Below are 14,307 nucleotides of genomic sequence, written 5' to 3'. Positions count from 1 at the left end.
AACTAATCTTGTACAAGCAATCAAAACTTACTATATGTGGCCTTTTTAAAATTAGGTTATCCTTTTATTTAAAAAAGTGCTGCCATATATTGGGGGAGGGGAAGAGGGTTCTGAATTTTTACCATGGATGTCCAGTCCCTATACATCTGTATTCCCCATGCTGATGGCTTAAAGGCCCTCCTCTTCTTCCTGTCCCGCAGGCCTGACCAGTCCCCTTCCACTGACACCCTCATCTGCTCAGCTAAACTCATCCTCACCCTCAACAACTTCTCTTTCAATTCCTCCCACTTCCTACAGTCAAGGGGGGTGGCCATGGGCACCTGCAAGGGCCCAAGCTATGCTTGCCTCTTTGTAGGTTACATGAAACAATCCCTCTCCCGCACCTACACTGGCCCTAAACCCCACCTCTTCCTCTGGTACATTGATGACTGTATCGGCGCTGCCTCATGCTCCCATGAGGAGCTCGAACAGTTCATCCACTTCACCAACGCCTTCCACCCCAACCTCAAGTTCACCTGGACTATCTCTCACACTTACCTCACCTTCCTGGACACCTCTGTCTCCATCTCAGGCAACCACCAAGAAACCGATATCCGTTTCAAGCCCACCGACTCCCACAGCTACCTAGAATACACCTCTTCCCACCCACCTTCCTGCAAAAATGCCATCCCCTGTTCCCAATTCCTTCACCTCTGCCACATCTGCTCGCAGGATGAGGCATTCCACTCCTGTATATCTCAGACGTCCTCGATTTTCAAGGACCGCAACTCCCCCAACCCACCCCCCCACCCCACACAGTGGTCGAGAACGCCCTCGACTGTGTCTCCTGCATTTCCTGCAACTCATCCCTCACACCCCGTCCCCGCAATAACAACCAAAAGAGAATCCCCCTCGTCCTCACATACCATCCTGCCAACCTCCGGATCTAATGCATCATCCTCCGACACTTCCACCATTTGCAATTCAACCCTACCACTAAAGACACTTTTCCCTCCCCACCATGATCTGCAGTCCGGAGGGACCACCGTCTCCATGACTCCCTCGTCCGCTCGACGCTCCCCTCCAGCCACACCATACCCGGTACTTTTCCCTGCCCCCGCAGGAAGTACTACACCTGTCCCCATACCACCTCCCTCACCCCCATCCCAGGCACCAAGAAGACTTTCCACATCAAGCAGAGATTCATTTGCACATCTGCTAATGTGGTATACTGCATCCACTATACCTGTTGTGGCGTCCTCTATGTTGGGGAAACCAAGCGGAGGCTTGGGGACCACTTTGCAGAACACCTACGCTCGGTTTGCAATAAACAGCTGTACCCCCTCGTCGCAAACCATTTCAACTCCCCCTCCCATTCCTCAGACGACATGTCCATCCTGGGCCTCCTGCAGTGCCACAACGAAGCCAACAGAAGGTTGCAGGAACAGCAACTCATATTCTGCTTGGGAACCCTGCAGCCCAATGGTATCAATGTGGACTTCACCAGCTTCAAAATCTCCTCTTCCCCTCCCCCCCACCCCACCACATCCCAAAACCAGCCCAACTCGTCCTCGCCTCCCTAACCCATCCTTCCTCCCACCTATCCTCTCCTCCCACCTCAAGTCGCATCCCCATTTCCTACCTACTAACCTCATCCCACCCCCTTGTCCTGATGTGTCCGTCCTCTCTGGACTGACGTATCGCCTCCTTACCTCCCCACCTGCATTCTCACCGTTACTGGCTCCATCCCTATCTCTTTAACTTGTCTGTCTCCTCTACACCTATCTTCTCCTCTATGCATCTTCAATTCGCCTCCCCCTCTCCCTATTTATTTCAGAATCCTCTTCCCCCTTCCCCATTTCTGATAAAGGTTCTAGGACTGAAATGTCAGCTTTCCTGCTCCTCTGATGCTGCTTAGCCTGCTGTGTTCATCCAGCTCCACACCTTGTTATCTCAGATTCTCCAGCATCTCCAGCTCCATATGATGCTCTTCTCCAGCATCTGCAGTTCCTATTATCTCCTGTATATTGATTTTGATCTGAGATCCCAGTGTTCTTGTAGTTGATATTTGTGTTGCTGGTTATAAATGCATGTCCTCAGTCAATTATCAAGCTAACCCTACAGATGCTATTGAGTGAGATTCTTTCTTAGCTGGTCTAATAAACTAAACATTCCAGTTCAGAAAAGTAAGTATACATGGTGGGGAACAGAAAATATAAACTGCCTACATCAATATCCCAACCTTCAATGTTCCTTTTACCAATTTTGAACTTCCTTGACCGTCTTTTTATTTTATTGAGGCTTCTAAGTCTTTGGTAAAATTCCTTTGTGCAAATAAATGGTAGTGAATAAAATCTAGAATAAAATTTGAAGTATTTCAAATTTGAGCTTTCATAGGGCTGCAGATTGGAAGTATAGGAGAAACAAGATCAAAGATAAAGTGATTTTAAACATGAAGCAAATGTCACAGGAGAGAGTGACAGTCACTTTTGGATGCTGTAACATATTGGCAGGGCATGTTAAAGTTCACATTTCTTTTAAATGACTTGTTTTTTTAAAACTCAAAGTTGTGCTTTAAAGGTCTTCTTTCACATCTTTGATTTGGTCAATAGCAGAAGGTTGATTGGAACATTATGGTGTACCATAAAGTTAGTTAGTTTGTCAGTAGATATTTCTTGTCACACAATGTACATAAGCTTACTAAGTGGAAGGATAAACATGCTTAAATTATTTTTCCTGTTGAAGGAAATGTTAAAAATATAAACCGTATAAACTCAAATTGTAAAAAAGTAAATAGGTTGCAACCTATACTGGAAGATTATGCTGAACCATGTCAAAAGCAAACAGAATACTTAAACTAAACCATGAAAATGTATTGAAAATAGGATGAATTGTCCGATTATACATTGATGTATATTCTACGAATAGAATTTTGTACGCAGTGTAAAATTTGGAGTTCATTTTTGATTTGTTCTTGAAAAGATCAAAGAAATTGTTTCATATGGTTTGTAAATACGACTTACATTATCAATTTTTCACATACCAAAGGCTTGGTGTCATATGACCATTAAGATGTGTCTGATTATCTACATTTCAGGATTAATTTTTATGGTTACCAGAAGCTTACTTTTTTTTTCTGTTGATGTAATATCCTAGTAGTTCAACTCTTACTCTTATCCTAAATTCCATCATGGTGATTGGAAGCTAAATAGTTTTTGTTGCATAACTCTATACTGCATACAGTAAATTTAAAGTTGCTAAGCATTAAAGCTTTCCAGCTGAACCAGTGACAATAACGCACTGTACACAATTTTGAGAAGATTTGTAGCTCAGGTTGAGGTTCTGGATGTGAGTTTGCTCGCTGAGCTGGAAGGTAAGTTTCAGACGTTTTGTCACCATTCTAGGTAACATCATCAGTGAGCCTCCAGTGAAGCGCTGGTGTTATGTCCCGCTTTCTATTTATCTGTTTAGGTTTCCTCGGGTTGGTGATGTCATTTCCTGTTCTTTTTCTCAGGGGATGGTAGATTGGCTCCAAATCAATGTGTTTGTTGATGGAGTTCCGATTGGAATGCCATGCTTCTAGGAATTCTCGTGCGTGTCTCTGTTTGGCTTGTCCTAGGATGGATGTGTTGTCCCAATCAAAGTGGTGTCCTTCCCCATCTGTATGTAAGGATATGAGTGATAGTGGGTCCTGTCGTTTTGTGGCTAGTTGATGTTCATGTATCCTGGTGGCTAGCTTTCTGCCTGTTTGTCCAATGTAGTGTTTGTCTCAGTTCTTGCAAGGTATTTTGTAGATGATGTTGGTTTGGCTTGTTGTCTGTATAGGGTCTTTTCAGGTCATTAGCTGCTGTTTTAGTGTGTTGGTGGGTTTGTGGGCTACCCTGATGCCAAGAGGTCCGAGTAGTCTGGCAGTCATTTTGGAAATGTTTTTGATGTAGCGGAGAGTGGTTATGGTTTCTTGGCCTGTTTTGTCTGTTTGTTTGGGTTTGTTGCTGAGAAATCGGCAGACTGTGTTCATTGGGTACCCATTCTTTTTGAATACGCTGTTTAGGTGATTTTCTTCTGCTGTTGGTTGTTCCTCTGTGCTCCAGTGTGTGGTGGCTCGTTGGAATAATGTTCTAATGCAGCTTCATTTGTGGATGTTGGGATGGTTGCTCCTGTAGTTCAGTATTTGGTCAACACATATGGGCCAAAGGGTCTGTACTGTACTATGTTCAAATAAAATTAGACATTTCTCCTTAGAGGCTTATTCTTCTTTGATCAGGTTAGACCCGATTCTATTTTCAGGAGTTGTGACGAATGCTCAAAAACCTGACATTTTAGCTGAATTAATTTTGTTTCTTCACAAACGATGCGTGATAGTGTGTTCAAGATATTCTGCTCTTGTTTCAGATTTCCAGTGTCTGCCATATTTTGCATCGGTTTTGGAGAAAAGCCAGTTCACTTTGTAGCTCCTTGTCACCATCTAGTGGTTCTTCCATAAAATTACACGTATAGTTCCAAAAAGAATAAACATGTGCTCCTGAGATGCTGCTTGGCCTGCTGTGTTCATCCAGCTTCACACTTTGTTAACATAATACTATAATTGTGTAAGCCCCAGAACACTGCGTGCAGTGAGCCCAGGGGCAGCACATACAAAGCAGCCCCCAGAGCAGTGTGCAGGCTGCAAGTCCTGGCCAGAGACGACTGTGAGGGGACAATCCTTAGAACACTGTAATCTTAACCCCTTAATATATTCCTATTTTTAACTTATTTTCAACTATGTAATTAAGCAACTACTTTTATCCCTCTGCTGTATCCAAGAATTGTACTTAAATACATGTACCTACAATGTTGCCATAAGAGGGCAGACATTGTAAAGGTTTTGCACTGTGCTCCTACAATAGGGCACACGTGACATTAAAAGGATATTGCATTGTATTATACTGGAACTAATATTGTAACAAAAGAAGCTGTAAGTAGGTACCTTTGTATCTACAATAGCACAGTAAGTTGCAAATAATCAACTCATCAGTATGTGGACAGGCCGACGAGGAGAGAGGCCATTTTGGATTTGGTGCTCGGCAATGAGCTGGGACAGGTGCCAGATCTTGTGGTGGGAGAACACTTTGGCGACAGTGACCACAACAGCCTCACATTTACCATAGCCATGGAAAAGGAAAGGAGCAGTTACCAGGGGAAGATATTTAACTGGGGAAAAGGAAACTATGATGCTATCAGGCAGGAGTTGGGAAGTACAGATTGGGAGCAATTGTTCCACAGAAAGGGCACAGCAGACATGTAGAGGCTGTTTAAGGAGCAGTTGTTGCGAGTGATGCATAAATTTGTTTCTCTGAGGCAGGTAAGAAGAGGTAAGATTAAGGAGCTTTGGATGACGGGAATGGAGGTGCTTCTTGTCAAAAAGAAAAAGGCAGCGTACGTAAGGTGGAGGAAGCAAGGGTCTAGCACAGCTTTAGAGGATTACAGGCTAGCTCAGAAGGAGCTCAAAAGTGGAGTGAGGAGGGCCAGGAGAGGGCACAATAAATGCTTGGCAGGAAGGATTAGGGAGAACCCAAAGGCATTTTAGTAATACGTGCGGAATAAGAGAATGATCAGGGAGAAGGTAGGGCCGATCAGGGATAGCGTAGGGAACTTGTGCGTGGAGTCTGAGCAGATAGGGAAAGCCCTAAATGAGTTTTTTGCTTCGGTTTTCACTGAGGAAAGGGACCGTGTTGTGAATTAAAACTTTGAGGAGCAGGAAAACAGGCTTGAACAGATTGAGATTGAGGAAGTTGATGTGCTGGAAATTTTGGCAAACATTAAGATTGATAAGTCCCCAGGGCGAGACCAGATTTATCCTAGGTTGCTCCAGGAAGCGAGAAAGGAGGTTGCTAAGCCATTGGTGAAGATCTTTGCTTCCACACTCTCCACGGGAGTCATACCGGAAGATTGGAGGGAGGCAAACGTTGATCGTCTTTTCAAGAAAGGGAATAGGGAAATCCCTGGAAATTACAGACCAGTCAGTCTTACGTCTGTGGTCAGCAAGGTTTTGGAAAGATTTCTGAGGGATAGCATTTATGACTATTTGGAAAAGAATAGCGTGATTAAAGAGAGTCAGCATGGCTTTGAGAGGGGAAGGTCATGCCTTACAAATCTTGAGTTCTTTGAGGAAGTCACGAGACAGGTTGACGAGGGTCGAGCAGTAGATGTGGTGTACATGGACTTCAGCAAGGCATTTGATAAGGTTCCCCACGGCAGGTTCATTCATAAAGTCAGGACGTATCGGATACAGGGTGATTTGGCTGTCTGGATTCAGAATTGGCAGGGAGTGGTTGTAGATGTTAAGTATTCTGCCTGGAGGTCAGTGCTGAGTGGTGTCCCGCAGGGCTCTGTTCTTGGGCCTCTGCTCTTTGTAGTTTTTCTAAATGACTTGGATGAGGAGGTTGAGGGGTGGGTTAGTATGTTTGCTGATGACACAAAGGTTGGAGGTGCCGTTGATAGTATCGAGGGCTATTGCAGGCTTCAGCGAGACATTGACAGAATGCAGAGCTGGGCTGAGAAATGGCAGATGGAGTTCAACCTGGATAAATGCGAGGTGATGCATTTTGGAAGGTCGAACTTAAATGCTGAATGTAGGATTAAAGGCAGGATTCTCAGCAGTGACAATAAAGCTAATTCTAATTCTCATTCTACCGTTCAGATGCCTTTTAAATGCTGTAATTGTAACCACCTCCATTGGCAGCTCATTCCATTCACACGTCACCACCTGCAAGAAAATGCTGTCCCTTAGGTCCCTTGTAAATCTTTCCCCTCTCACTTTGCCCTCTAATTTTGGACTCCCTACCCTGGGAAAAATGACTTCAGCTATTCACTCTATCCATACCCCTCAATATTTTATAAACCTCTATAAGGTCACCCCTCAGCCTCCGACAGTTCAGGGAAAATAGCCACAGCCTAGTTAACCTCCTCCTATAGCTCAAGACCTCCAAACCCAGAAACATCCTTGTAAATCTTCTCTGAATTGTTTTAGTTTAACAACGTCCTCAGCAGCATTGTGAATGCATAGCTGCGACTGCTGTGGTTCAAGAAGGAAGTTCAGTACTACTTTCTCAAGGACAAGTACGGTTGGGCAATAAGCAATAGCCTTGCCAACAATGCCCACATCCCATGAATGAATAAAAGATGTGTCAGTTTCAGCAACGATTCTGGTTCAACTGTAGCTCAGCATGAGTCAGCATTTTCAGAGGAAACCATCTGAAAAATGGTTTGTGGGGCTCTGTGAGAGGGGAAATGTATTTTTATTTTAAATCTGAAATCAGATAATCCAGTAAAGATTTCTCTTTTATTTCAAACACATTTTCTATAATCCAGTGTCCCACCTGGATTAATTAAATGTAAAATAGATTTTTGTCTGGTTGAGGTAAGGATTAAAACTGTACTCTCTGCACTACAGTTAGTACATTCATTTTATGTTTTGAAGTCTAACTTGCTGCAATTGCTCTGGTGTTTGGTAAATTCAAGAGTTGTACTAAATCACTAAAAGCAATTTGCTTGAGATCTGAAGAAAATGCCGGAGAAACTCAGCAGATTTGGCAAATTCTGTGGAGACAGAAACTAAGTTAATTCATTTTAAATTGTTCAACCATGTTTATATTAGTTTTCTTCAATCAAATATTTCTGGGATGATCTAAAGTTATCTCAGAAAGGGAATGCTGTGGCTATGTCAAATAAGGTGTGAAAGTACGCCTTAAGATTAATATCAAATCAACATTAGGTATGCAAAATGTAGGTATGTCCAGTTAAGTGTAAGGAAGTTGACAATTAGTAGTTATAGAATCTTAAATCTATGAACTTTTTGGTAATATTATACTCTACTCTCTGTTTGGGCTTATGGTACTTTCCCTACCTTTCTGCCCGAACCTCCAGGTTCGACTTCCACACCAAGACTTGTTGGCCATGGAACGTGCATTCACAAATTTGCTAAGCCAGTTGATTGTCACCTCTCTGATGAAGGGCCTAGGCCCGAACCGTCAGCTTTTGTGCTCCTGAGATGCTGCTTGGCCTGCTGTGTTCATCCAGCTTCACACTTTGTTATCTTGGATTCTCCAGCATCTGCAGTTCTCATTATCACTGATTGTCACCATGTAAGTTCTCCCAATATGCCTGATGCTAGACAGAAAGAGTTGGAAAGTCTCCTGATCAATCAATCATTCTGCAGAAGGCAATAGCAAACTGCTACAGTACCTTGCACATAGGCCTACAGCAATCTATTGAAAATCTGTGGCCCTCAAGAACAACTATGGCAGAAAAGGCTGACACTTTTCTGTACAATTCATAATGATTATCTCCTATAACATGCAACATAAGACAAATTAATCTTCGACATGTTATCAATGTGAATGTTACATTGACACATCCTTAAAAAACAATCAATGAAGGAAACAGAGAGTCAAATTAGACTACAAATCCAGAGACTGTGATCAAGGGGCCCCTTGAAGCTACAGAACATGTATTTAATATATATGTTAATTTGGTTTCTGAAACATTCTAAGTTAGAGGCTATGTAAGATGAAAGTAGAAAAAAATGAAAACAAAGTCAGAGTAGTTTCATTAGGGTTTAAAAGAAAGGAGGAAAATCAAGAAGGCAGCTTATGAAAGCTGAACACATTAGATATGTAGAGTCATGTTTGTAGCTTCTGTCTTGTTATTTAATGTAATCTGAAGATAGTCATATTCCAATGTTGTCAATCAAATCATATTAAATGATATATGTTGTGTATAATTACTGCCTTGAATCACACAGAAATCATTGTTGAAAGACTAACAAATTTAGGTTGTAACGGTAATTTTAGGAAGAAATCTGCTTACAATTTGACTTGTCTACAAATATCACCGCAAATCCAATTCAACTAATTATAGTCTAATCAAGCTACGTCCAAACATCACTGATTTCGGTAGGTTTGGCAAAGCGCTCTCCAGTAGGTGGAATTAGATCTGGCGTAAAAGAAGTTGGTTGCAATCACTGGAGGTCAACCATTTCAGCTCAGAACACTGCTGCAGTTTTTCTCAAAATGATATCCTCAGCCAGTCATCTTCAGATACTTCGTCAATGTCCTTTTCTCCATCATTATGACATAATAAGAACATAAGAACTAGGAGCAGGAGTAGGCCATCTGGCCCCTCAAGCCTGTCCCACCATTTAATAAGATCTTTTTGAGACTCAGCCTGCCCACTCACCATAACCCTTAATTCCTTTACTGTTCAAAAATGTATCAAGCCTTGCCTTAAAAATTTAGCGAGGGAGCTTCAACCACTTCATTGGGCAGAGAATTCCACAGATTCACAACCCTTTGGGTGAAGAAGTTCCTCCTGACCTCAGTCCTACATCTGCTTCCCTTTATTTTGAGGTGATGCCCTCCAGTCCTAGTTTCACCTACTAGCGGAAGCAACCTCCCTGCCTCCACCTTATCTATTCCCTTCTTAATCTTATATGTTTCGATAAGATCTCCCCTCATGCTTCTGAATTCCAGTGAGTGTAATCCCAGTCTGCTCAGTCTCTCCTCATAATCTAACCCTCTCAACTCTTGAATCAACTGAGTGAATCTCCTCTGCACCCCCTCCAGTGCTAGTATAGCTCTTTTCAAGTAAGGAGACCAAAATTGCACACACTACTCCAGGTGTGGCCTCACCAGGACCCTACAGAGTTGCAGCATGGCCTCCCTCTTTTTAAACTCCATCCCTCTAGCAATGGCAGACAAAATTTCATTTGCCTTTTTAATTACCTGCTGCACCTGCAATCCCACCTTCAGCGATTCATGCACAAGGACACCCAAGTCCCTTTGCACAGCAGCATGCTGCAATTTTTTTTACCATTTAAAACATAGTCCATTTTGCTGTTATTCCTACCAAAATGGATGACTACACACTTATCAACATTGTACTCCACCTGCCAGACTTTTACCCACTCACTTAGACCATCTATATCCCTCCGTGGACTTTCAGTGTCTTCTGCACACTTTGCTCTACCACTCACCTTAGTGACATCTGCAAATTTTGACACACCACACTTAGTCCCCAGCTCCAAATCATCTATGTAAATTATAAACAATTGTGGTCCCAACACTGATCCCTGAGGCACACCACTAGCCACTGACCGCCAAGCAGAAAAACACCCATTTACCCCTACTCTTTGCTTTCTACTGGTCAACTAATCCTCTATCCACGCCAATACATTACCTGTAATACTGTGCAAGTTTATCTTAAGTAGCGGCCTTTGGTGTGGCACCGTGTCAAATGCCTTCTGGAAATCCAGCTACACCACATCCACAGGTTTCCCATTGTCCACCATGGGAATGTTCAACGGCTGTGACTGTGCAATGCAACCTATTAAAATTAAAAATACTGCTTTGCTTCTTCATTTAAAAATTCAAAATACCTGATGCATAGATGTCCTTAAAATAAACTAGAATGTATCATTCTTGGGAAAAAATTATTTATTTTGGTGGGGCAGCATGCATTCCAGATTCTAACTACTTGCTGTATCAAAAGATTTTTCCTCACATTGCCATTACTTCTTTAACCAAACACACAAAATGCTGGAGAAACTCATGAACTCTGGCAGAATCTGTGGAGACAAAAACAAAGTCAACGTTTCAAGACCAGTGATAATGGGAACTGCAGATGCTGGAGAATCCAAGATAATAAAATGTGAGGCTGGAGGAACACAGCAGGCCCAGCAGCATCTCAGGAGCACAAAAGCTGACGTTTCGGGCCTAGACCCTTCCTCAGAGAGCCAGTATGACTCTTCCTCAGAACTTCTTTTACCGAATTCCTTAAAATGGATTCTATCGGTTTTGATCCTTCTACCAACAGGAACAGTTTCTTCCTATCTACTCTGCTGTCTATCTGCTCTGCTGGAAACTTCATGTGTTTTAATGCTGCTATCAAATCTCTTTTTAATAGTAAAATTATACAGAATTTGAAAAGTAAAATAACTCCTTTATTCAAGAAGGAAGGGAAGCAGAAAACAGGAAGCTACTGTCTCGTTAGTTTGGCACCTCTTATGCGGAAGCTATCACAACCATGAAGGAGATTGTAGCTAGGCACATAGAAAATCTCAAGGCAAGAATTAGTGTGCATATGGTTTTGTGAAAGGTAAATTGTGCTTAATCGATTTATTAGTACGAGTTCATTGAAGGAGCAACATGCTGTGAATAAAGGGGAGCCACTGCACACTACTTGGATTTTAAGAAGGCATTTGACAAGGAGCCACAAGAAAGATATTGTGCAATGTAGGATGTTGTGCTGCAACAAGTTACATACTAGTTTGAATAGATTGGCTGGCTGGCTGAAAACAAGAGTATACATAAATGCATCGTTTTCAGATTAGCAGAATATGATGAGCAGTGTCCCTCAGAGGACTGTGCTGAGGCTTCAGCTTTTTTTAATCTATATCAATGTCTTAGATGAGGGGAGTGAAAACTTGGAAGCTAAATTTTCAGGTGGCACAAATATAAGTAGGGAAGTCTAGAAATATAGAAATAGGAGGAGTAGGCCATTTGGCCCTTTGAGCCCGCTCTGCTATTCAATACAGTCATGGTTGATCATCGACTGTTTCCACTTTCTCCACATATCCTTTGATCCCTTCATCCCTAGGGACTATTTCTAGCTCTTTCTTGAAAACATTTAATGTTTTGACCTCAACCGCTTTCAGTGGTAGAGAATTCCAAAGACTTTCCACTCTCTGGGTGAAGAACTTTCCTCATCTCAGTTCTAAATGGCCTACTCTACTTCCTTAGACTGTGATTCCTGGCTATGCATTACTTGGTCATTGGGAACATCCTCCCTGTGTTTATCTATTCCTGTTAGAAACATGCAGGTTTCTGTGAGAACTATTTTCATTCTTCTAACCATCAGCAAATAGTGTTCTAACTGAGCCAGTCTCTCTTCATTTGTCAGTCCTGCCATCCCAGGAATCAGTCTGGGGAATATTGTTGCATTCTCTCCATAGCCAGAACATGCTTCCTCAAATAAGGAGGCCAAAAATGCATCCAGTGATCCAGGTGTGATTTCATCAAGGCCCTGTATAACTGCAGTATTCAAGGCCCTGTATAACTGCAGAAATCCAGGTCTCGTTGCACCTCTCCCTTTCCCAATCTATCACCATTCAGATAAATATCTGCTTTCCTGCTTTTGACACCTCTGTAATGTTATGAAGAAGAAACAATGAAGTTGCAGATAATGATAGATAGGTTCAGTGAGTGTAAAACAGCTTGCACATTGATCAATGTAGGATGATATGAAATTGTTCATTTGGTAGGAAGAATCAAAAAGGAGAGAACGGAAAATGTTTAAGGTGTAGAGGGTTCTAAGTGTTCTCATGTGTGTTCCTTATAAAATTAGTGTGCATGTACTGCAAGTAGTTCAGAATGCTGATGGAATGCTATCCTTTACTGTAAAAGGAATTGGACCTAAAAGTAAGAATGTTATGCAGGGCGTTGTGAAGACCACATAAGAACATGAGATAGAGGAGCAGAAGTAGGTCATTCGTTCCATTGAGTCTAGTCTGCCATTCCCTGAGATCATGACTGATCTGATAGTCTTTAATGCCACTTTCCTGTCTTTTCTTCATAACTCTCAATTCACTTACTGACTTAAAATCGGTCTGTCACAGCATTTAACATAACTAAGACGCATCCTTGTCAGCACTCCGCGGTAAAGAATTCCATGGATTCACTACCTTGAATTCCTCCTCATCTCAGTCTCAAATGTGCAAACGCTTACTCTAAGATTATGTAACACCTTGGACTTTCCCACAAGCAGAAGTATCTTTCCACTGCTACTGTGTCAAACCACATAAGAATCTTATGTTTCAAAAGGTCACCTTTCCAAAGAGTACAGGCTAATCCAAGCAACTTCTCCTCATAAGAAAACCCTTCCATGCCCAGATCAACCCAGTGAACCCTCTCTTGAGCTGCCTCCAATGCCAATCTATCATACCCCACATAAGGGGACCAAATCTTGATTACTGTGTGTAGTTTTGTTCGCCTTATTTAGGAAGGATGTAAATTCTCTTGGAGAAAGTTCATTGGAGGTTTATTAAATTAACAGCTGAAATGCACAGACTGTCCTATGAGGAAAGATTGGAGAGAACAGACATTTTTCCACCACAGTTTAGTAGAGTGAGAGGTGATTTGTTTGACAGATATAAGATCATGAATGGTCTTGAAAAGTGAATGTGGAAAGGATGTTTACCTTTGTGAGCTAGTGCAGAATTAGGAACCCTGTTTTAAAATAGGGGGTGACCCTTTTAGGACAGAGATGAGGGAAATGTTTTTTCCCCCAGAGGGAGATGAGGCTTTAGAATTCTGTACCTAAGAAGACTGCGGAGTTGGATCATTGAATATTTTTAAGGCATATGTAAATAGCTTCTTGAGAATCGAAGGTTATCAGGGATAGTCGAGAATACAGAATTCAAAATAAACACATCAGTCATGATCTTATTGAATGGTGGAACAAGATTTAGGGGTTGAATAGCTTATCTTTGCACCAATTTTGCATGTTCAATCTTCACTCCTCTGACATATCCATGTAACTGAGTTTCCTCATCCCTAATTCCAGGGAGTCCTTTCCACTCCTTTTCTCATGCCTTCCTTACCTTCCTAAAATGACGTGCCCAAAACTGGATGCAATGCTCCATTTGATGCTGAGCTAGTGTTTTACGGAGGTTTTGTATGCTTAGGAAGAAAGAAATAGAAGGATAAGCAGATTGGCTGGAGGAGATTTTTATTGAAGTGCCATCTTTGAATAACTTCGTTAAACTTGTTCCTGCGATGGTGGAACTGTAGCATGAAGTATACTCCAGAGTTTTGAAATGCGAGGTAATCACATTGAAACCTATAAAAAAGGGATGGATAGGGTAGATGCAGGTGTTTCCAGTGGCTGGGGCATCCAATTCCAGTTTAAAACTAAGGGGTGTAGGTTGGAGATGAGGGAAAATTATTTTACTTGGGGAGTTGTGAAAGTTTGCAATTCTCTATCATTGGGGACTATAGAGGCACAGGAATTGGTAGGAATTGATAGGCTTCTGATTACTAGTGGCACACAGGGCTATGTTTTTATTTGATCCGGGTCTCTGGCATCCTCGGTTCTTTGTTTCATTATCTCCAGAGTATTAGTCCAGATAAGTAGCCGAATGGCATTTAACATTCATAGCATTACCTCCTCTCAATGAATCGTTCAGCCATAATCATAGGGTTGGTTCGAAGGGCTGAATGGCCGACGCCTGTATAATCTTATCACGTGATGTTAATCCAGCCGCTCCTCAGGTCGGCTCCAGATGTTGATTGA

The sequence above is a fragment of the Stegostoma tigrinum genome, chromosome 15, assembly GCF_030684315.1.
Source record: "Stegostoma tigrinum isolate sSteTig4 chromosome 15, sSteTig4.hap1, whole genome shotgun sequence".
Classification (NCBI taxonomy): domain Eukaryota; kingdom Metazoa; phylum Chordata; class Chondrichthyes; order Orectolobiformes; family Stegostomatidae; genus Stegostoma; species Stegostoma tigrinum.
Note: the sequence above shows the minus strand (reverse complement) of the source record.